General features: G+C 40.6%; 1 protein-coding gene across 2 annotated transcripts in view; it reads right to left on the reverse strand.

Annotated features, from left to right (window-relative positions):
* LOC116847113 (protein tyrosine phosphatase type IVA 1) overlaps window positions 1–20112 on the reverse strand; it is a 31166-nt gene extending 11054 nt beyond the window's left edge. The window contains exon 1 of one of the 2 annotated variants that reach the window (XM_032821759.1): window positions 19942–20112. The gene's annotated coding sequence lies outside the window, so the exon portion shown is untranslated. Of the gene's footprint in view, window positions 1–730; window positions 1257–19941 lie in introns of those variants that run through there. The other variant, XM_032821761.1, reaches the window with a different exon arrangement.
* Between the last annotated feature and the right edge of the window lie 2905 nt (window positions 20113–23017).

Genomic DNA, 23017 nt, shown 5'->3' on the forward strand with positions numbered 1-23017 from the left:
CGTAATATTGTATAATATTGTGTATATTTCAGTTCCTGAGATATATAAGTTAGCACATATGAAATGAAAAGATAGTGAATTACTGTGGAATATCTACCTATTTTTTTCTCCCTCTTTTTTCTCTCGATTACAATATCCTATATAGTAATTCTTACTATGAAATACTCGTCATATATTATGCGCGGCGTGGTATCGCGAGTAATTTGCTTAATTCACGTGCACGTCACGATTTTGTCGAGCATACGTTACATTGGCTGACGATGAGATGGTCAGATCGAGGGTCGAACATAGCGGAGGAGAAATACAACGCGTTTGAGGCGATATTTATTTTGAGATTCAAAGTTCCGTTTATACGAGAGCCAGCTGGTGTATCCAACACGTCTATACGTTTTCACAGCGCGAGATGCTCGAAGGCAAAACTCGATTCTACTTTATCTCACGGTCATTTGACGAGAGAGAGAACGAGAGAGATAGAAAGAAATCCGCGGGCAGTCCGAGGTCATGGGGAGTTTTAAGTAATTAAAAGGCAATTACTCTCTTCCTACATATATACACACACACACACACATTATATATACATATTTTATATATATATATATATATATATATATATATTACACACACACACACCCTCTCTTTCTCCCTTTTTTATGCCTTTAGTTTCAGTTTCAGCAATGTCGCGTGCTGTCACGCAGTCGGAATCGCTAGCAATGTGCCGAGATTACCGTACCGTGTGTAGTCAGAAAGTCACATCTTAATTTCGCGCGCACTCCCGCGAGACAGCTCGACCGGAAGTTCGGCGCACTTTCAGCGCGCGAAGAGCTCGCTGCACATCCCTCTTGCTCGCGTCGACCTTCGTCGAACTCGCGCGCTTCCTGAAGTTCTCCGCGTTTTCTCCGCGCTTCCTCCGCGCACTTTACGACTTCACTGAGCGGATAACACGGCCGTACCGTCGGCGCGATCGTCTACGGAGCACAGGTCGGTCTATCAGTCTCGAGATTTGACACACGAGGATGGCGCGCACGGTCTCCCAGGTTGACGTGGGGCGTGCTTCATGAGCGACTCACATCCTCCGTGACTCTCGCCGGAAATACCAGACAGAAGCCGACCGCGGCTCGTCGCGTCTTATTGTCGCAGCTGTTCGGGGCCAAGTCGAGTCGCGAATCGGAGCACCCGTGGGGGCTCCGTGGGGGCCCAGCAGCGAGCGCAAGGCTATGCGATATCGCGAACCACTCGGCGTGGCGGTCGTGTCGAATCTGGGCCAGCCACGGCGTGCTGATCAAAATAGCACGGCGTCGAGATAGCTTCCCTCCTGTCCTCTCTTCTCCTCTCCCCGCGTCCTTTGCCACCCCCCGGCCCATCGCTTCGCACTCCACCGTCGAGAGCTCGTTCGTCATCTGATCCCCCCACACGCACGCACGCCACACGCAATGTCCACTCCATTCCCCCGTCCTCCGGCCCGACTCTCTTCTATGTAGAGTCTTCGCGACAGCAGCAATGACGTTCCCCGCCTTCGCGATTTGTACGTGTGGTTCGTCCAATGAGAAATTCTGTGCGCGTTCTATACAATACCCGTTCACTGAGCACTTAGTGGACTTTTATTCGATTGGTATATTCTAGATCTAAAAAGAATAAATCGATCATATGCAAAGACGCATCTAAATGCACACTGCGTCGTTGAGTGAGCAATGCCGACCGGTCGAAGGGAGACGCACGCAGGAAAATTGATTCTGTCAAGTCTCCTCTTACTCGCAGGTGAATTTCTGTAGCTGGGCGGAAGGAGGGTCATTGCCCGTCTTCTCTTTCGTCTTCAGTTAGGGAGGTCGCGTGTGCCTCGAGAGGGTACACGAGCGGCGGCGTTGACGCAGTATGTGGCACGCGTTTCAATCGTAGTCGCTCTTGTGTTAGTGGTGTATCGTTGAAAGTCTATCAAAATGCTCGCTCCCGAGCACGATTCCGAGGACTGGCAACGCTTGATCAACTTCAAACTTCGATTTCGCCGATCATTGTCAGCCAAGCGACACATAAATAAGCGCGCCATAAATTTTCGCGATAGGATGAATCGAGAAAAAAAAATATCTGAAAATTTACTTCTAGGATATAAAGTTTATTTCCACAAAATAATATGGGATATTCCGCTATTTATTGATACTTGTACTTTTACTCTGAGTAAACACTTGTATAGTTTTATACAACCAAATGGCAGGAAAACAATTCAAAAATGCGAAAAATGCATGGAAGAAAAAAGAAAATATGGTGCACATAACCGGAAATATTTAGTTGTGAACAGCATAGTTGCATTTTAGTTTATTTTTATATGATGATAATATTTGATAATTTAGTTATTTTGGTAGTTGATATTACTCAGTTATTTTGGCACATCAACCAGACCAATATAGTTGGGCGCGATCTGATTGTGGCAATAAAAAATCGATTGGATTGATACTTATTATAGATAGACTTTGATTGCAGCAACCAAATATTATCACTGTCACTTAGTAATTGCTCTGCGGTTACATAATTAGCTGTTCCATATTTTACTACTCTGTAAGAATTGATGTGTTAAATTTAACACATTTCATGTGTCCCAATGTGTCAAATCATCCACTCTCATTTATGTGTAAATTTAACACAAAACAAATGTGTTAAAAAGTAACACGCATAATATGGAAAAAATTAACACAATTTAACACTTGAATACATATTGACATATGTATAATGTTAAATTAACTAAAATAAAACGTTACTTTAATATTTGAGAGAGGTAATTAATCTATGGTTTTAATGAAATGAAAATGTTAAATTGACATAATCTATGTCTGACATATTAAATATGCCAATTTAACACAAACTGTGATTCCTGACCCATGAAATGTTAAATTTAACACATCAGTTTTTATAGTGTATTGAATCTGACATAAGCAGATTTATGTATGGCTCAACCATACATGTTTTCCGCGTGTGCATTATGTCGGTATCTGACTAATACTTCTTTAAGTGATAATTAACTGATTCATTGAGGCATACGCGACGCCGGTCTGTCGGCTAAGTCGCGTTCCGCTAAGTGTCGCTCGACTTAAATCACATGTTACTCGTTGTCGCAATGTCTACAGTCGCTCTTGCAGAAACGGGCAAGACGGATTAGTAATCTCCTTTCGGGATCACACGCTATTGCATGGGATTGCATAAGGTTGCATGGGTTCTATTCCGCATTGGGCTGTGCGCAAGCCCGATAAGTCGCTGCCGATGTGCGTCTGCGACGCGTCTTGCAAAGCCGTAGTCCGATTGTCGTCTGTTAACACGTGGCCGCATGTTTTAAAATCCATCCACTAATGAAATTGGCAGTAAAATCCTAAGCAAATTGAATAATTCTTGCAACAATCGACTATGGTTAGTCAATTTGCTTGCTGCTTACGTCTAGAGATCCTTGAATCAGAGCCTGGCCATAACTGCAAAATCCTACGAGAGAGAGGGACATATTTTCAGTCTCTTTCTTTGTCTTCTTAACCCAATCTAACCGATAGGAATATTGTATGGGATTTGATAAAACACAACGAACCAAACAAAACTGGCTGTCTTATGGCCAGACTCTGATTCCGGATCTTTGTTTACGTCTTATTGTTTACTGCCAATCTCACTATAAATGACTCTTTATTCACCCTTTACATCGTGATCGTCGTCAGTGCAGGAACAACGTAGAAAACGCCGATCGCTGGGATGCGCGACTTTCACGGTCATTCTCGCCGCACGACGGAGAGAAAACGTTTTAATGACGTCAAAAGCCGCCCGACCGGATAAATTTACTGGGTCACTTACGCAGTGGCGTGCGCATTTGCGCGATCCGCCTGCGTCGTCATCGCCGTCGCTCGGCTCGCGGAAATTTCGACGCAACCCGCTTTCGGAGAATCGACGGCGGATCGACGCGAGGGAAAAGTTGGCCGCCAGTGATCCCGCGACCCCGCGCGTCGGCGCCGTCTACGTCGGTCGCGGTCGCGTCGTCCTCCACGTGCATCGGCGGGATAACGTCCTGGTACCGTTCGAGACCGATGTGTCCTTCGAGCACGAAACCCTTTCCGCGAAGCATAACGGAAATGATTAAGTGCACGACAAGCACCGAGAGCCCGCGACTCGCGTCGCGAGCGTTACTTTTCGCGGACATTATCGCTCGGCACGTGGACAATAAAGTTCAACGAGGATACTTCGCGTGAGCTTTAGAATGTATATCCTGTCCGTCTAATGGAAGAATTTTCTCACTATGGACAAATGTTCGAATATTCGAAAAGTGCGGGGCTAGCAAAAAATTTTTTTTTATTTTCTGGAATACGCTTTGAATTACTGAATTGCGGTTTTCGGCACAATACAGCACAAACGTAGCACAATGCGATACAATTAATAAAAATACAAAAATCGAAAAGTGCGGGACTCTAACTTCACACGCGTTGAATATCCTCAAGAATGGTTTCGAGAAGAAAGAAATACGAACATTTTTCCATCTTTGGTGGTATGAGATTTCCTGACCTCCGGTCATTTTTCGATCCTCCAAAAAGACCTGCTCGGATCTTGGAAACATAAAATGGACCGGGCAACACCATTATGAACGTTGCCTAATGTGCGGACAAATGGGATCCTTCGTCAATCTTTTCTTGTCCACGAGCCAATACACACGCATACACACATACAGCGTTATATTCTACCTCATTCTTTGGCTGAAAATCGCGGAAGAAAAAGGAAGAAAAGAAGAACTATAAGACATGGTACGTTTGCATACGCGGAAGCACGCGGCCGAGAGCCTGGTATTTCACAAATGAACCAGTTAAGTTACCGGAAATCAATAACGAGCGAGCGCGGCCCGGAGGAGTAGGAGGCGTTATGACGTCGTCGCAACGTGATGTCACACCGGCGTCCACGTGTGGGTGATGCACATAGGTGCATATATGCGAACAAAAAGCGGGAGAGGGAGGAGAGATCGCACACGCTGCGGTGCGTATGATAGATGGTGTGCACGACTTCTTCACTATCAAAATTGTGAATTTTTTCCACGAAGTATAGTGGGAGGGAGAAAGATATATGTATATATATATATATATATATATATATATATATGCCGATATGTGTCGAGCGGCAAAGCACATAGAGATATGACGTCTCACGTATTAAGTGTCGAAGTACAATATCTCGCACACGCTCGCGCGTGTGCCTTTGTCGACACGTTAAGCGTTTTTATTTACGTATTATCTACGCTACCTTCGTCTCTCTCTCTCTTTCTCTCTCCTCACGTCCCCTTGTCGGCAACTTTTCCAGACGACAACGGGGCGGGGTTGAACGAGCCTTGGGGGGCCGACGAACCGTGCGCACATTAGGCAACGTTCATAATGGTGTTGCCCGGTCCATTTTACGTTTCCAAGATCCGAGCACGTCTTTTTGGAGGAACGAACGAAGCCGTTTCAATGACTTTTCAGACTTTCAGAATGCACAATGACCGGAGGTCAGGAAATCTCATACCACCAAAGATGGAAAAATGTTCGTATTACTTTCTTCTCGAAACCATTATTGAGGATATTCGACGCGTGTGAAGTTAGAGTTCCGCACTTTTCGATTTTTGTATTCTTATTGTATCGCATTGTGCTACGTTTGTGCTGTATCGTGCCGAAAACCGCAATTCAGTAATTCAAAGCGTATTCCAGAAAACTAAAAAAAAAAAAAATTTTTGCTAGCCCCGCACTTTTTGAATATTCGAACATTGACGCATAATGTCGACGAGATACCGTCGGCCTTTCAAAGAGAAAGTGGCCATTGCAATCACAAAGATTGCTGAAGAGGCAGTCTAAAGCGATGCTGGGGATTAGTAGCCCTAACCTTCGAGGTGATTTTTAGATGTCGCGCCTACGCGACAGTCACGCGCTATTCTTGGGCGGAAGAGCGTTTATAAATAATTCCCTTTAACATGCACTCCTGCTCGTCCGCGAAAAGCGCGGCGTGGACAACGAAAGCGGCCGCGGCACGAGCGGTCTCAGGTGCCCGTTAAAATCGATATTTCAAGTAGGTCAGTGGGTTACCAGACGAAGGATGATAAGAGAGACCTCCTCCTTCCTCCTCGGACGCAGGATCGCCGGCGTGAAAACGCGACGCGAAGTAAAACGCCCCTGTCGGGCGCGCGCGATGCAGCCGGAAACGTGTTCGGCGTTCATTTGTAATCGTCTTAGCAGCGCGTCAGATTCCAAGTACAATTCTGCGCGGTCTCTTTGGCGCCCGGAAAAGTCGGCTAGGCTGCGAGAGCGGGTGTATTTTTACACGCGCATGTGGTGTGTGCGAATCGCGCGTTTCCTCGCAGTAAAGAGTAACACAACACCGAGCGCAGAGCTCGAGAAAGCAGGGGTTGAGAAACGAAGGGGGACGAGAGAGCCGCACTCTCCTCCTCTCGTTTCTAAATTCGGAACGCCGCGGACTGGATTTGCGTGGCTCCCCTTCGAAAATCCCAGCTGGCCCTACGCGCCGATGGCCCCGCAGACATTGGCGATCGTTAAGCAAGGTCAGTGACACCGGTCGTCCACCCTAGGCGCGTCTGGGCGTCGAATCTCTCTCTCTCTCTCTCTCTCTCTCTCTCTCTCTCTCTCTCTCTCTCCCCTTACTCTTTTTTGTCTCCTTCGCCGAGCAATGCTCCTGCGGCTGAGAGGGGGGGATGTAACATTCATCGTCCTTTGGAGACGACCAGCACGGACGAGACATTCGATCCACTTGAAAACTCCGCCGACATCCCCCTCGCGAAATACCACACCCGATGCTCTATTTTTAAGCGACGACAAGCTAGGACGGACGTCATTCGTGCGACGCGGCTTCGTTTGATGCGTACGTGTGTATGCATATTTATTTATTGTTGAGCAAGAGCCATCTCCAACTTCTTACGTTACGAAATAAGAACGAGATATAAAACTCAACTGGATTTCGCAGAAACGAGCACGGCGAGTTCATAGATCAACACTTGTGGGAACCGAGTCCCATAGATTGATGTATGTAAACTTTGCTGCGAATTTAAATATAAGTCACAGAATTTAGCAACATTGAATGTCTTATGATTGATCAGTTTGCACTAATATTTATCACATAGTATGACGAAATAAAAATACAAAAAAAAAATGATCAGAATTCGCCCCAAACAATACGTTACGATAAATAACATGAAAATCTGAGTGGGACTTTCAGTAAATTTATTGTTGCGTCAATATAACAAGAAGTTTACATTATTGTACGATGTAAATCTAACAATTCAATGCAATATATTTACTTCATAAGTGTGACGAAAAGAATTGTTAAGTTTTCGTCATCAATTGTCTCACGTCGTGATAATCATGAAAATCTACCTAGATACGCGGCCGAGGGCCAAACTGTGGGAATTTCGCGCGATCGCAATCATCTCGAGACGAAAGCGTGGCGGAAAGACTTGCGAGAGTGCGCATTGCCTAGAGAGGAGCACGTGCCTAGAAACGTGCGCTCCTCTCGGGCGTGCGTGTGTGTTCACGTACGTGTGACTCATACCTCGCGTATTTACAGAACGAGACGAAGATCGGCTAGGGTTAGGTTGGCGCCAGTGTGTAATTACGCCCCGCTAAGCGCGCCAATCAATTACCCCGCGCAGGGGCTGGCAGTTTTCCCAATTCACCGGCGTTAATTGTTTCGGAAACGAGTCTCGCGCGCGCATGTCGGCTAAATTTAAGAGCGCCGGAAATCCACCACTCGTGCGCGCGTACGGGAGAGGGTGTGTTGAGCGAAAAGCCGGGAGCACGCAGAAAAACGTAAGCAGCAAGCAAATTGAGCAACCACAGTCGACGATTCTCCTTACGGCTCAAGAATGATCGATTGTGGGTGGTCAATTCGCTTCAGTTTTTCTGTGTGTCCCCGGCCTAAAGCGCGCCGAGAAAGTTCGATCACGAATGAGGAGGGTCACGCGACGACGGTGGTCTATTCACGATGCTCTTTGTTTTTCATCCGAGAGTGTTTTGTCTCGTGTTGCGCGACCACGACCAACAGCAGAGCAGAAGTACGAGGTGTAAGAGGGTCATTCGCGCGCGCGCGCGCGCGCGAGTGCTCGTGTGCCGCCGAGGAGGCAACTTAATCCGAGCCCGGCGAGGAGCCTTCTTATCGCACGGCCGAGTGTTGAGGCAATAACACAATGTTACATAAATTGATTCCGCGTCGTCATAGGTGACTCGGCCGCATCGACGCCTGTGTATCGGCTTACGAGTTGCCGGCGCGCCGTGATCGCGTTCGGTTCAGCACGAGTGCGTCGAACCTTACAACCGGGTTTGAATCTCGCGGAAGGACGTATCGCGTGTCTGTCGCGCTTGAGTCGACAATGAGAACCTCGTTGTCTCCTTTGTTCTCGCTCGGATTTGTGTGCGGAAAACAAAGAAATTTGGTTGGATTAATCAAATGTCTGTCGAAGTAGGAACGAACTGCAATCGACCAGAATTCTGTTTCCTAGATAGACAGATGTGCGTAAATTTGATAGTAACTTTTACTAGTCGATTTGTAAAATTCGCATCCCTTATGAGTGGTTCACACACGGCACTTATATTTATTATATAATAGAAATACGAAAAAGAAATGATCAAAATTTGCTCAGAATAATATGCCATGCAAAATTTAATGTAATGTAAGATCTGGGAGTAACTTCGTGTATTTTTTGTTGCGTCGATATAACATTGAATTTGTATCATTGTACAATGTAAATTTAATAATTAATTCAATACAGTATTATTATTACTAATTATTACTTTATTATTATTACTAATTCAATACAGTATATTTGTCTCATAAATGTGATTAAAATTATTGTACAGTTTCCATCACCGAATGTTTTACGTCGTGAGACGATCGATGTCGAAAGTCTGGATCAACTTAACGAGATTCTGGTTATTCAGAACTTTCAACTGTTTCAAGTTGCGAAGTACTGATTAACCAGAATCTTGTTAAGCTGAACACAGAATTCCCAGGAATTCGTTCATATTTTATCAGATATTTAACCAAATATTTTTTCCATCAACTTAAGTCGTATGTCTCTCTATATCCTGAAGACTCCGATATTTAACTCTTATCCGAAATTAAGGCTATTGTTGTGCAAAAGATCCGACCAAGGTTCATCTTTCCGGTGAATTCTCTAATGAATTGCCTGAGACCCCGTGAGAAAGCGGCCGAAGGTCGCAGAGACTGAAGCGGAGGGTCAGTAGAATGCGATAGTGAGTTTATAGAAAGAGTAGAAAACGATAATATACTAGATAATAAATAAACTAGATCGAGTTTGATCTGTCTGTTGTTATTCCCATACATTAATTTTCCCTCGGTACACGAGTCTTACAATGTTTATTTTTCGGGCCTCGGCAGCCTTACTTCAATGGAACAACGAGGGACTACTTAGATAAACTCTCACGATTATCACGATGTGAGATAATCGATGATGGAAACTTTACAATTCTTTCAAGTACATTTATGAAGTAAATATACTTGAAATATACCTGAAATATACTGTATTGAATTAAATATTAAATTTATACTATACATTAATGTAAGTTTTTTGTATCAATGCTGCAACGAATTTACTAAAAGAGTCGCAAAATTACCGAATTTTGTCATTTAATATGCTTCAAGTTGCTGTTTCGTTTACGTACATCAGTCTATCGGGGCAAACCCGCATTCTTTTTCTTTGAAGATAAAATACAACTTTCTGAATATCCAAGAGCTGTTTGTGTTTGACTCGCTATCGGAAGACAAAGATTTCTGGCTGAAACTAGCACGAACCATGAATAACGCCAAGATAAATTCCCGGCATTTTTTCTTCATATCTTTTTCGTGAGAAATTCATTTCTTTTGAAACTAACTCCCTTTGGATGGAAATATAGTGGATTAAACGGGACTCCACAACTAGTTTTCTCATTTCCTCTTTCTTTTTTCTCAAACCCAACATATTTTCTTAAAAGAGAAGTATTGTTAGGGTCAACGAGATCCCATTTTTCCCTTTATGTTTCACCAGTCTACCTTTTCTTCCAAGGGTTAAGACAGACGTAACGATCTGTTCGTCTAGCCCATTCGTGCTTTCGCATTTATGTGTACGGCCCTGCACAGCCGTCGTGCTGAATCGTCCTTTGCCTCGAGCTACACATATCGCTCGCAACCGGTCTAGTCGAGATAGTAACTCTATCCAACACGTGGCGCGGCGGGAAGAAAGAGGAGTCTCGGAATAATCTTGCGGGAAAAGCCTTGGCCGCGGCCACCGGGGGCTGATCGGAGGCCTCTGAAAAGACGACACCGACAGAAAAAGAGAGGCGGTACTTACTAATGCCGCCGCTCTTCTTCTTCGTCGAATTACTCGTAGCACACACTCGACGTAGCGCGTGCTCCCAGTGTCCAATTCGTTTGGACAAAACAGAAACACACCCACTAAATCCTAGCGACTCGAATTCGACACCGTAATTATCATGAACGACTTCTCAACGACCCGCGAATTTCGTTCGTTTTCGCATTAATCTTTGGTAGTCCAGATTGTCCGCGACGTTCCAATCCGTACAAAATTTTGTTATTTCCTCGCAGTATCTCGTGTAATTTGTGTTTACTTCAATATTTCAGTATCTAATTGATGTATTTTTATAGCAATAAATTCTCTTATTGAGTATATATTATTTACGGTAATATGTACTATTTAACAGCAATAAATATATATATATCATATTAAACTATATTATTAATATATAAAAATTTTGCTATAGAATTGGCTGAGGAGAGAAACACGATGCCAAGATAGATTTGATATAGAACCACAGAAGGTTTAACCCATTAACGCCCAAATGTGCTGCAATTTTACGTTGATTTGAGCCATTTATTTTACTACGGAAATGAGGTCTGTTGTTTATAAAAAATACCATTCCTATCAATTTCGATGACGCTCTATCGAATAGCGTTGAGAAAATTTTAAAAAATCGCAATTTATGCAAAATTTTTGCAAAACAAAATAAAAAAACGTATGTTTTTAGGGCTAATTTTTTCTTCTTCCGCTATTTTCTCTATAAAAACGTGTTAGTATCACTCGGGAAAGTGAACTTAAAAAATATGCCATGGGTATTTTTTTCAACAAACATGGCGGTACCAAAATGACGGTTAATTTGAATTTTCGTTTATATCTGGTTATCGAAATTGTTTTACTATGTAATTATTATGTAAATTACTATGTAATTTTGTAGTAATATTGATCCTAAAACAATTTCGATAACCAAATATAAAACGAAAGTATATAACGAAAATTCGAGTTAAACGTTTCAAATCGACCACCATTTTGGTACCGCCATGTTTGTTGAAAAAAATACCCATGACATATTTTTTAAGTTAGTGTCGGGAATACGTTTTAGACACTTTCTCGAGCGATATTAACACGTTTTTATGGAGAAAATAGCGGAAGAAAAAAAAATTAGCCCTAAAAACATGCGTTGTTTAATTTTATTTTGCAAAAATTTTGCATAAATTGTAATTTTTGTAAATTTTCTCAATGTTATTCGATAGAGCGACATCGAAATTGGTACTCTTTATAAGCAGACCTCATTTCCGAAAGATAAATGGCTCAAATCAACGTACAATTTCAGTATATTTGGGCGTTAATGAGTTAAATGCGTCAAGATTTTGAAGAATCAAGATACTTAAGTTGTTATTTCTATCGCATTTATCACGTTTGTATAGACTCGAAATAATTATATTTTCTCGTGCATGACTGGCGTATTCATGTTTCATTTTCCGCGAATGATAAACTGTGTACATATGAATAAAAAAAATATATATACGCGTTTATAGTACACGCGAGATGTAAGATTGCGTAGTTAATTACATTACTTAATATTCTTGCAATTATGCTACGCGCAGCATGGCCACTCCTAGTTTCCTGCCCCAGACTATTCACCGTTATGTAATGTAATCCAATTTACATAACAGGAAACAGAACGCTAGATCTTTACGAATTGCGGGTGCAGTCGTCGCCGATATTCCATGCACGACTTTAGAACGAAAAAATTTTATTTGCGCGATAATCGCGTAAACGTCGCGGTGAGTTAGAAAACATTTGCAACATTTAGCTTCGTATTAATAGTCATTACTTGAAACTTATTCCACGTGAGATACTTAGATCTGAATTTAGAATTAGATTTGAGTTTTTTTATTTAAATCATATATGTTTGATATTACATTTGCAATCACGATTTAGCTGAAAAACTCGCAATTCTAAATACAAATCTGCGTATCTCACCTGAGCCAAGTTTCAAGTAACGACTATATTGAGAAAAAATGCTTGAAAATGTATTTGTGTATGTGGGTGTGTATGGGCTAAAAGTTTATTTCGCAAAAATAAATTTTAGATTTCATAAAGAAGTTCAGATATTTTTTTAGTGTATTAATATAGGTTTTGATTTTGTCTAACCGCGAAGTGATAGTTGAATTCTCCGATTGGTGAAAGAAAAAACGCGACAGAGAGTGAAAGGCCGCGTGCGAGTTTTTGACATTTTCATTTCGAACAACACGGGAAATCCCACGGCGATCGATTCACCCGAGTCGATCGACACAGACACGGTCGTTGCACTCGGCAGAAATATAATTACGACTATACGAACGCACATTGGTGTTATCAGTGACGGCAAGTGGGATAAAGCTCAAAAACTTACGCAATTTCCGTCGCGCGAAAATGTGGCTGACATCGCAGAGGTGCTGATTAGATTCGTGACGACAACGACATCAACGACGACGAGCATTCGCGAATTCGATGAGACATTGTAAAACGTAGAACAAGAAGTCAACGACACATGCGATTTAATAAAAACAGGCCAAGACAGATTGGACTTGGCTGCACTGTGAGAAAAATGTCTGGTATTTTTAACTATGATCACATAGAGAAATAATTACTAAAAATTATAACCAACAAAGTTACTTTTTTATTAAATTCTACCATAATGTTGGCGATGATAATCTTATATGCATGTTATTACACACAGAAAAATACATACTGCATTCAAGTAAATGTTACTCGTTTCAAATATTTCATAAATTTATACATCTGTAAATCTGTTATAAGCTCATCACAAGCATCAAATTTGTTCAAAATTCGTTCTGATTGCTAGTAGATTTAACATTACAACCAAGAATATCAAATTAAAATATAAATTTCGTCTGTTGTACTACTACATAAAACTAACTTTTTCTTTGATAGAGTTTTATAATATTTCTACAAAAAAAAATAAAAAATTTTCCTTTTAAGTGAATGATAAAAGTTTTCCTAGATTTTTCTTAGAAATTTGTGATGAGTACATTTGTAGACTATTATCAAGGAAATATTCTTTATTGAAGATAATCATTACTTAAAAGGAGGAAATTGTAACTTTTTTTTAGCAATAGAATGATATTTTTCTTTGTATTTCACCATTTTCGTATTAAAACAACCAGAAAATATATGGTTGGGATCAGAAATAACTCTATAATTTTAGTTAGATCAACTATTTTTTTCTCTCATTGTGCAGAATATAAAGTACATGTGTGTCTAATATGCATGTATCTGGTATATACAACATAATTACGAACAATGGGGTATCGGCGATGAACTTGGTACGAGAAGGAGGCGTTTAGAAAACACTTGACCGCAAATCGGCGCGATCAATTCCGCGATCGATCGGCCTTTCCGAGATTCACGCTCGAGAGCGACGACGACGATATCGCGCAGATTAAATCATTATCGGATACGAACACGCGAAAAACTTACACCGCCATCTCGATTGCTGGACGTCCGGATTGGCGACGTAGTAGATCGGAATGAGGAAATATGTGAACATCGAGTCAAAAATTTTTCAATTTTAGTTTACCAATTTTATCCATTCAAATATGTTGTAGAGTGCTCTCAATGCATAACCCGAAAGCAGGAAATATAGATAAATGAATAATATAGATGTGTGCGTTGTAAGCATATCAGTTTTCCCACACACATTTCTACGATAAATCAAATTCGTGAGGTAGAAGTAGTATTTTTTGTATTATGTATTAAGCTTAACCTACAATGTGGTTTTTGCTTCCTGTTTCTTTCTCTTTATCTTTTTATGTGGCTCAAATCTTAAGAGCCGATTGTATCAACCTCTTGGTCAGCTACCTGACAGTTAAATCATATGTCTGTCTTTGTCCAATTTGAAGAAAAAACGAAGACAGACGTATGATTTAACTATAAGGTAGCTTATCAAGAGATTGGAACAATCAGCTTTTAAGCTAGAAAAAAGACAGGGAATAAGAAACAGGAAACAAACAGTATATTGTAGATTGAGCTTTAAGTACTCTGTTCCCTGTATAAAGAACTATACTTCTATATTAAGAATTTATCTATTGAATTAACCTTATCTATTGAATTATCTTCAATTCTATGATTCTCCTCATGTTTTTAATTGCTGTTAATTGACAGATGTTTTTAATTGCTGTTAATTAACAGATGTCATTACGTCTGTTACGTATTATTTTTTACGTATTCTACTTTATAATCGGACAAAAAGAAATTTTAAACCAATTAGCTGTTTACTGAGTAATTAAGATAAAAAATGTTCGTATTTGTCCAAAATCCGGTGGGCTTTCGAAGAACTATTTTTATATAGTATACATTCACGTAGGTTACACCTACGATCTCGTAAATAATCTTTTCTGCTGCACATTGTTTTCTCCCGTAAGATTCCACAATGTCCCTTTTATTAAATTAATTAGGTTGTTGGTGTGCGCAAGTGCGTTGTATTTTTCCTCGTATCTCCTTTCCATCGTTTCACTGAGTGAGATAGAAGAGTGGAAAAAGACAAGAACTGAAGCGTGCAGCCCATTGATCGTTAAATATATTTCACTTTAATAATAATAATTATAAATAATAACTATTATAATTATTTATTTAGTAATAATTATTATAATTATATCAATAATAATAATTATAAATAATAATTATTATTATGAATTCATTCTACTAAACATACGCGCCGGGGCACTATATGCCGCTACTGGTGGAGGTAAATTTGCAGAATTTTACGAAAAAGATATGTTTGCATGCACATGTACAATTCAACAAAAGCGATGCAATTGCGACGTGCGAGCGCGCACCGTCATATATAGAGGAAAAAAAGCGCGCATATATGCACGCTCCGACGCGCATGTATTAAAGATGATTTCTGAACAAAATTTTGTTTTTGACCAGAATTTTGGTTGATGTCTACGGAATGGCTGATTTTGATCTACTGTGCGACAGTGTGCTTCGGGATGTACGCGCGCGGCGCGAGCCAATTTCGCGAGTTATGATGATCGTACTTGATATGTTCTACATAGGTGAAATGCGATCGCGGCGTAATTCGACGACCCACGCGAATCAGACCGCGCACGTGGTCGCGTAAGGCGAGATGACGAGCGGATAATGAGACTTTATTCGGAAAAGCCGAGCCCGAGTCGTTCTCCGAATTCGCGACAGCACAATATTTCTGTGTATATGTGTATGGAGAAATATATTAATACACCATATATATTAATACACACAAATGGCATCTTATAATAAAAATTACTGTAGAATCTTGTAATTGAGAAATAAGTCGATACAATTATGCAGTTGACTATCTTTTCATTTTATGCATGCTATTCATTAAATGAAATTTACTACGTTCCTTAAGGCAAGAGCCTTATCGGTAGCTTATTTCTGCATTACTAGAAACAGTGAAATTTAAAAGAATTTATATGAAAAATTAAAAAATCTCCCCGTGTAATATATGCGACTTCACCACGTATAAAATTATACACAAAGAAAAAAAAATATAAGAAATGAAAAATATTTAATCGGTGAGAGCTATAATCTGCTATATATATATATTTATTTATTTTTTATTACGGAATTGTATTCTACGTAAAGGAACTAACAACTTTTGTTTGAAAATATTTTTTATACGACATATATTTTCTAAGATATTTACGGAAATATTTACAAAATTATTGGTTTCAATGATTTTTACTCGAATTCTATCAACTTTACCGAAAAATAGCAAGAGATAAAAATTGTTTATTTTCTTCTCTGAGCTCTTCTTTAGAGCTCTGAGAATTTTTTCAAAATTTTTTAATTAACTTCTTAGTACTACATTTTCTTGCATTTTCTTGAAATATTAAAAAGTTTATAAAAAATTCTGAAAAAATTGTCAGAACTCTATGAGAAGAAAATAAATAATTTTTATCTCTTGCTATTTTTCGGTAAAGTTGATAGAATTTGAGTAAAAAATTATTGAAATCAATAATTTTGTAAATATTTCCGTAAATATCTTAGAAAATAGAGGTCGTATAAAAAATGTTTTCAAACAAAAGTTGTTAGTTTCTTTATGTAGAATAAAATTTCGTAATAAAAAATAAATGTTTTTATTTAAAAAGCAAAGTTGATCTTCGAATAACCTTCAAAATGACCTCCAAAGTCAAAATCAAGGTTACCTTCAGATGTCCTTCTCTAAACCCGACAACTTTTGTCTGAAACATTTTTGCTGAATATGCTTGGCTGAACAATTATCAGAATGGATCATTTAAAATGGGACACCCTATATATGCATGGTTGGAAAGTAACTCGTTACTTGTAACGAACAGTTACAATTACATTTTTTCGGTAACTTAATTACTTATTTTAGTAACTTGTAACAGTTTTTGTTTGTTTTTTAACAGTTACTTTAATAGTTACTTGGGGAACATAAAATAAAATTAAAATTATATAATAATCGTATATTAATTTAATAAATTTATCAACGTATTTATGGAGTATGTGATTAAATTCTTTTACTTCTCTACAAGACTATCATTAAATTTTTATTATATTAAGTACATATTTGAAATTTATTAAGTGGATAGACTAATTAATGTGATAGTTATAAAAGATATTAGTTATAAAATTCAATTCTTACATTTTAATAAAACTTAAAATGTAAGATTTTTATATTTACAATACTAATTTACAATCATTTTAAAAAAGTAACTTAAAAGTAACGATTCATTACTTTTTGAGCAACTGTAACTGTAACGAGTTATTTTTCATAGCCAGTAACTTGTAACTGTAACATGTAGTTACATTTTCAGCAAAGAGAACTGTAACTGTAATTAGTTACTTTTAAAAAATAACTTTCCCAACTCTGTATATACGTGTACTTATACTAAAATATTTTTCAAATAAGGAAATATACATTTTCTTAAATTCTCAGTTTTTTATCAAAGCAATTGTTTATTCTATTCAGATAAAATAATTTAGATTTAAGAGTAAAGATATGTTATTATTACTCACCGAATAAATATTTTTTTATCTTTTAGATAAACGAGTCTTCACCTAGTCGGAATTTCGATCCTACTTTCGACCTCAACATTCCATTTGATACTCTGAAGCCTATATTCTCTTTTGAACCTATTTAAACTGCTAGCTTTACCAAGGAATTCAGTTTGGAATCTACAAGTGGCATTTTGTGCATTCCCTGCCATTTAGTAATACTAAGTAGAACTTCAGTTTTCCGGTGTATTAAACGCACATTGCTCCTTCAGAATATACAAATGTTAGGAACTTTAAGCCGAAATTAGGAGTAAAATTTCGATTGGGGCCCGTTCGTGAGATTCAGCTGTATTCAGCTGTCGCGAGTCAGCGAGTTCGAATCTCGCGAAAATTAAGCGCGAGCCGTATCGCGATTACGAAACCGATAACGCGTTGTCGATCACTCGTCTCTGCTTCATGGCCGTAAACGCCCACACCGGCCACAATAAATCACACATTCGCGGAAAAAGAGGCACTTACTAACGATTCGCAATCGTTCTTGTCGAACGCGAGCGGTATTTGTCATTGGCCATGATTCTGCATCGTGGTAGCGAGAACGAGGCGATCAAAGACACTCCACGCTCGCGTGGTCGATAAGCCAAAGTCACGATAATAACTGCGAGATTTCACACCTATCGAACCAGTTGACGTAAAACGCAAGTAAAACATGGCCGAAGTTCGCGAACGCGATAATCGGCTCCCGGTTGCCTACCATCACGCACATACACGACGTGCACACATACACAAGCGCGCGTGCTCGTTCGTTGTGTAGTTGGACGCCTCTTGGTCGCGTCGTGTCACGTCGCGTCGTACCGCCGAATGACGTCAACTCGTTTTTCCGTTTTTCCGAGAAATCGAGTCACCACGGGGTGGTAATCGGGCGAAAATGTGTGGGAGATCAGATCTATCGAGCGAACAGGGACGTTCCTGAATAAACTAGCCGCCGTCGGCTCTTTTTTATTCGCGTCATAATTATTTATAATTAACAACGGCGGGGATTAGCGATTAGCCGCGAGGGAGAGGGAGAGAGGAGGAGAGAGATAGAGAGAGAAGTTAAAATTTCGCGACGCTAATGAGTCGCCTGAATGAGCTCGTTGCTGGATTCCTTCCATATGCCCGTTTCTTCCGACTGAAATCTCAGTGTAAAATCCGGATAAACATTCTAAGTTTACACACATTGCAAGACATTGTCATTAATAAACAGGTACTCCGGCGCATATGTCAACAAAGTCGCCCAGCGATTTCTTTCGACTGCAAAGACGCCTCGACGTTCCTCGAAGCGGGAATAAACCGCGGCACACACCCGGTTGCGAGATATCCGCTAACATTGTTACGCGTTGAGTCATGATCGCTATATATATATATATATGTGTGTATGTATATATATATATATATATATTCATATTCGAATGAACTTGGCGATCCCGCGCGCACGACGGTGTGCGTCCACGCACCGAGATGAAGATCATGAGATTACATGGACGTTCGACGAAGGAAACCACGCCGTCGTCGGTTTCGCGTACGATTTCGTTGCACTGCAAGCTCAACACGCGGTTGCGTTCGCGTTGTAAACTTCGCGCGGCCACATGTATCCGACACCCTCCGTATAAATGCGCGCGCTACTAGTCCGAGCACAGTTTTTTCTCCATCTATGTACGTAAACGTATCGCTCAAGTGGGGGAAGTGTTACATCCATCGATCACGGCCGAAAGTATCTCAGATCCGCTGATCAAGAGCGTGAGATTTCGCGCGAACACGAAGCCCGCCGGGCGAAGCGAGAAGCGTGTGCTGTCCCAACGGCATGTTTGACGTTTCGATGCGTCGTCGAGGTGGAGATCTACTTAAATCGAGGCTGCCTAACGTGTCGCTCTCGCGTTCCACGTCTATATATCTCTTTCTCTCTTTTTCTCTCACGCATAAAGAGATAACAGAAGAGGACGCGTGGTACGCTCCGCTGTAAACGCTTGAGCGCGCAAAGTGCCGTCCTTCCTGCGCGCGAACTATGTATATAACACAGCCTTCGCGTCGCGTTCTTGTTCGCAAAGCTGGGAAAGGAGGCGTCACGCCTCGAGACGAGGCGATCCGACGCGTCCCGACTGGGTGTATAGCCTGCCTCAGCTATATACAGGGACATATCGCGAGACTGGTCGTCGGAAGAGAGGCCGTCACCCACTGGCGCGCGACTCGCGTGCCGAGGGACTCGCATTTCGACGGCACGGCGAGCGTATCCGATGAAAAAAAGATCGTCGTCTCGATGGAGTTGGCGGCAGTGGAGAGACGAGACGAGACGCCAGAGTTCGTCGCCCGCGCCGCGCCACGCCGCGCACATCCACGAAACGCGGCACACACAGGGAGAGAGACAGGCAGACAGACGCACGCACGCACGCATGCATGCATGCACGCATACATACACGTACATATATATGCACGATGTACGCGTATATACTCGGTAAATTCGCAAACGCGACGAGCGATCGACATTTCGTCCATTCGTTGCTACGTACGTATGTCGTACGCACGCACATCACGCCGTGCACGTCGCGATTTTGCGCGTTCTTTCCCCGTCGGCCCTGCGAGAGCGTGTCGCGAGCACTCACCTGAATCGCCATACACATTGAATATGGAAGCTACGGTGGGGCGTTCGTTAGCGAAAACGCGACTCCGTAGGTGACAGGAAACACGCCGAAGGTATTCGCACCACTCGCGCACTCGTCCACTCGCCTGAGAAGCCCGTGAACAACTGGAACGGCCGACCGCACTGACGGACTCACTCCGGATGAAAGGACAACTCCCACCACGCGCCGCGCCGCCGCGCATCCGGAACCTGCGCGCATGCCCACGTGATCGCGCGCTCCAGGGTCGTACTTGCGTGCAACGCGAGTCGCCCATTGGGCCCGCTGAACATTATTTATTTGCTGCGGTGGCGAGTGAGATGTATTGAACTGACGTGGCAAGTAATGATGCACGTATGGTAAGAGAACTCATTAATTTCGCAAAGGCTTAGACAAGTTTGTATAAGACTCATGCAGGATTTACACTGCGTCCGACGTCCGATATGCGACGTTCGAAATTTAAAGGGAGAATCAATTTTCTGGAAAAACAAAAATGTCAGTAGTTACAAACTCTACTATTGGATATCGGAGCGTCATACGTCGTTGTATTGTTTAGAGCACTAGTATAATTTTCTGCATCTTTTTCATTCCTGAAACATGTTGATATTCATGTTTGCAAATGCAAAAATTTTGGTTTCTAATTTTTCTTGATTAATATGTATTTCCGCGCTTTTTTCAGCATTTATTTCTACTCGGGTTAATGATACCTCTTATTTCGATAAAAATAAATACGCTACTGAAAGCTGACCGTGCATACGACGCTATCGCGCATGCGTAAATTTGTCCATTTGGAAATACCGGATGGATGAACGGGTTAGGAAATGGCGGAAATGGCCGGAAGCGCTCTAGTCGGAACTTCACTACGATTGGACGATCGAAGAACGTGCGAAATTCCAATAATATTGGAATATCGTTCTGTATTAAGAGGCTCGAATATTTACGCACATTCCGAGAAAATTGGTGCACAATGTATTAAGAGAAATAAACGTTTTGCACAATTTAATTACGGTGCAAAACGTGCGAATTGATTGAATTACCGTCTCGCACCAAGTTGGTCTGCTTGATCTATTTTCCAGGAAATTGCAATCACGCATTATCGGGTTCGAGATATCTGGATTAACAGTTTTCAAAACATTTATTCATTGTAAATACATTGTTTGTTTGTGCCTTACTCTTCGAAAATTAGGCTTGTATGAGTCACGTAAAAGGCGTTTCCGATCATTGTGATTATTATCTAGATTTTTTTCCCCCAATTGAAATAGTAACTCGACAATAATGACTCTGGCACGCGAGATACGTAACGTCGTGTGCATCAGTTTTCGATTTGCGCGAAGCACTCTTGAGACTCCAGAATATCAATTTGTGTCACAAGAGGGGAAACGAGATTTATAAGAGGCAAAAGTCTGACGGATCTCACGAATGCGGATTTCGCCAATTGAGTTTCCAATATACGCACTCTCCGAATTACTTTCGAAACAAGACTGCGATTGCAAAAGTGCGCTACAATCTGAGATAGATCATTCTTTTTTATTCGCAGTACCACGAACGCTCTACGCGTTCCTACAATCTTCGTGTCGCTTTTAACCCTTTCGCTGCGAAAGTGTGCGTTTTTATGTGCCGTTTAGAAAATGTAATTCAATATCTTCGGATATGCTTCGATTGCCGTAAGCAATTATCTAAAGAGAAAGCTGCTCATTATGCTGGAAATCATAATAGGTTTTTCGGACGTCGCTACGAAAGAGTTAATCGTTTAACCTTTCTATGTTTTAAGGCATATCTCAACTTGTATAATCCGATTCGCGCGTAAAGCAGAAAAAATTTCTATAGATTTAATTTTCTAAATTTTGCATCTCACATTATATTTATTATCTAATATTTCTCAGTGCGCAACTTTATCGTCCCAATCAACGTTTAAGACACGTTATCTCGCTTTAATATAATTTTCGTGAGAAACACAAGTGATTATACATTTACTCTCACGATCTGTCTGTCTCTCTCTCTTTCTTTTGTTCCTCGCACTATTACTGTGTTGCAATCGATTGCGTATTGCTTTCATAAGTGTGACAAAGAATCATCGATTTGTATCACTCGTTAGTACTGATCGTAACTTTATATATATATATAATGTGTATATATATATATATATATATATATATATATATATATATATATATATATATATATTTTCCGCTTATATTATGGTCCCTACAAAAAATACATTACATCTATAAGCAGCTTATGTTACTGTAATAATCATATGTATGTACATAACAGTTTCCTCACTTAAATGTATTACTACTATGTAGAGGTGTGCGAATACTCGAAATCGCGGTAGCCCCGTCCCGAACCCGAAGAAAATATCCGACGAAAATATCCGACCCGAAATTTTCAGGAAGTCGCACACCTCTGACAGCTACAATCTCTAACATGTTGTTCTCACATGTTCTCCTTTGTTCTATTCTTTTTCTCTCTTATCTTCGTATTCTTTTCTTAATCTTTCGCTGACGCACCCACACACACACACGCACGCACGCACGCACGCATGCATACATTCAAGTGCAGACACAATTTTACCGAAATGTTCTATTTACTGTAGCTCCGGAATGTTATACGCATTAATCTTAACGGCCATAACAAAAAATTTGATCGAGCCGAACGAAAGGTTTGTAAAATTAACGATACGGTACTATTAGTGACAGTTATCGTAGCGGTACTAATAGCAGTGGTGGTAGTGGTAGTAATAGTAGTAGTAGTAATAGTACGCGCGCGCAGTATATTACTCGTAGAAACAGTAATAGTAATAGCCGATAGAGCAATATATGATAATCGTAAAACCGATATTCAATCGTGAGAGAGAAGGAGTAAAACGATAAAGAAGAATTGAGGAGATTCATAACGGTAAGATCCAGTGAGAGCATACGCATTATTCGGTGTGTCTCGCGTTGTTATATAAAAAAGAAAAATAAAACAAATATACGCATGTGTGTGTATGTATATATAATGTATATATGTATATATATATATATATATATATATATATATATATATATATATATATATA

Source organism: Odontomachus brunneus, unplaced genomic scaffold (assembly GCF_010583005.1).
Source record: "Odontomachus brunneus isolate Ranch 3 - 2012 unplaced genomic scaffold, Obru_v1 Obru_scaffold_074, whole genome shotgun sequence".
Classification (NCBI taxonomy): Eukaryota; Metazoa; Arthropoda; class Insecta; order Hymenoptera; family Formicidae; genus Odontomachus; species Odontomachus brunneus.